A 2,500-nucleotide genomic window follows, 5' to 3' on the forward strand; every position below is an offset into this window, starting at 1 on the left:
TTTATTGTTGGTGGCAGCGTGTCTAGTTGTGGTATCATTTATATCATCGGAATTAGTTGAACTATCGTTGTTATAAGTATTACGAGGAGAACTGTTATTACTATTATAGTTGTTATTGTTGATGTTGATGTTAGGATTTTTCAATGGTTTTATCCTCTTGTGGCAATGGTTATCATCATTAATATTATTGTTATTATCATTAGTGTTGTCGTTGCTACCATGACTATCATTATTGTTGTTGTCTTTATTGTTTTGTCGTTGTTGTTATCATCATTATTGTTCTCATCAATGTTATCCTCATTATTATTATCAATATTATTCATATTATCATTTTTATTAGCATTACCACTGCTATCATTATGATTATGGTCATTATCATCATTTCATCATTATTATTATCATTATCATTATTACTATTACTACCATCATCATTATGATTATTATTGTTATCATTATTATTGTTTTATTATCATTATTACTGTTACTATTCGTGCCATCATTATTATTCTTATAATTTTATTATATTGTTATTCGCATTATTGATATTGATATTAATGTAATTATTGTTATCATTTTTATTTTCATTATTACTATGATCATCTATATCTTTATTGTTATCATCATTATCATTTTATTATCACCATTCTCACTATTATCATTATTTTTCTAGTGTTAGTATAGTTATTATCATTCATTTTCTCCTTATTGCTGTTAATATTATCCCCATTGTCATTATCATTTTTGTTATCCTTATTATCACCATTATCCTTATTATGATCATGCAATACATTCTTGAAATGGTCATCATTACCATTGCTTTTGCTGTTGTTAATGTTATTATCATTATTATTAGTAGTAGTATATTTGTTATTATCATTATCATTATTATCATTGTTATCACCGACATATTTGTTATTACTGTTATTGTTATTATCATTATCATTACTATTATAATGATCAATATCATTATTATCATTATCATTATCATTATCATCATTTTTATTTTTATCATTAATATCATTCTTCTAATCATTATTGTTATTGTTATTATCATCATTATAATCATGATGATAACGACAATGAACATCATTATCATTATGATCATCATCATTTTCATTATCATCATCATCATTTTTTTAAAAATCAAAATGAAAACAATTATTATTATTATTACTGTTGCTGTTATCATGACTATTATTATTATGACTATTATTATCATTATGATAATATTGATAATGATTATTATAACTATTGTTATTATTATCATCATAATGTATCTTATTAGTATCAACATCATCATCATTATTATAACCACTACCTTTGTCATCATTCCTACTATTTTTATCATAAAAGTAAAATTTTCCATAATATCTGAGGTATTAGCATCAGTTTGGTATAAGGACTTTGCTACTTGTCGTATGATTGAATTTCGATTAACTTACCATTATCATTATTATCATCCTTGTAGTTTCGGTGCTGATTGTTTATGCTAATGTTATCACTATCATTTTTTTGTTTTTTGTTTATTCAGTTATTCCTTAATATATTCATAGTTTATCTATTTCTATTTATATTTTTACCTACGGCCATCATGCTGATCAAAGGTAAATATTCTTGTAAGTTTCATTATTGTTTTTATTTTTGTTTTGTTGGTTTATTAAGTATTGCTTGTATGCATACCATTTTCAGGTTCCAGTATTTGTATTTGTGTTATAAGTTTCATTATTATATTTATTTTTATCGATATCTTTAGTTTCACCATTGTACGTTATGTTGTTGTTTTTATTTATTTATATATACTTATATCTTTATATATTTGATATCTATTTCACATGTTTTTTATCTATATCTCTTTGATATCAATTTCACATAAAGTTTTGGAAACTATAATCCTTAGTGGAATATGTCTAAGAGCAAACTGAATGCAAAGCTATGTATAAAATATTACAGTATTCCGGAAATCTACCGAGTAGATTCGTTCCGAGAATTATGCGATAATATCGTTCTACGTACAAATATCGCCCTAAATAGGCAAGAGAAGAGTTACACTTATTCGGAATAAACAACCCGGCAAAACTCTACGGTGATGGCGCGCGGTTTTTCACTCACCCAGCACGTTCTCTGACGCATGCGCTCGGCAGGTGACGTCAGGTAATCCCTTTTGCTTACCTGGTATGAACTGACCTGAATAACCTCTCCCTGTTCATTTAGGTTATCTGGTAGTTATTTTACATCTTTTGGTACATAATCTTTTATGTATGTTTCTCTCTTTCTCCCATGCTCTATATTTTAATAATGCCAACGAGTCATGCTGCATTTCTTTAGCAACATTATCCGAGGGGAAAAAATAGATTTCCTGTTCTATGAAGATATGCTTATTTGTTACTGTTTTTTGTGAATATGCGAATGTGATGAAGTATAGCGTACAGCGGTTAATAGTTATAGTAAAATGAAGAGGATTATAATAGTACAGGTAGTGTGTGACAAAGTTCGAAGTCTG

The 2,500-nt window shown here is 26.8% G+C and overlaps 1 protein-coding gene across 6 annotated transcripts in view; it reads left to right on the forward strand.

The window, feature by feature from the left end:
- The window catches only part of LOC122262048 (excitatory amino acid transporter), a 98,079-nt gene that overhangs the window by 65,312 nt on the left and 30,267 nt on the right, over positions 1-2,500 (forward strand). For 2 of the 6 annotated variants that reach the window (XM_043029948.2, XM_086536368.1), the window contains exon 1: positions 1,828-2,500. This exon is cut by the window's right edge and continues 453 nt beyond it. The exons of the other annotated variants lie outside the window; for them this stretch is intronic. The gene's annotated coding sequence lies outside the window, so the exon portion shown is untranslated. Of the gene's footprint in view, positions 1-1,827 lie in introns of those variants that run through there. 6 annotated transcript variants of the gene reach the window in all.

Source organism: Penaeus japonicus, unplaced genomic scaffold (assembly GCF_977035675.1).
Source record: "Penaeus japonicus unplaced genomic scaffold, GWHDUDI00000001_assembly GWHDUDI00000004, whole genome shotgun sequence".
NCBI lineage: Eukaryota > Metazoa > Arthropoda > Malacostraca > Decapoda > Penaeidae > Penaeus > Penaeus japonicus.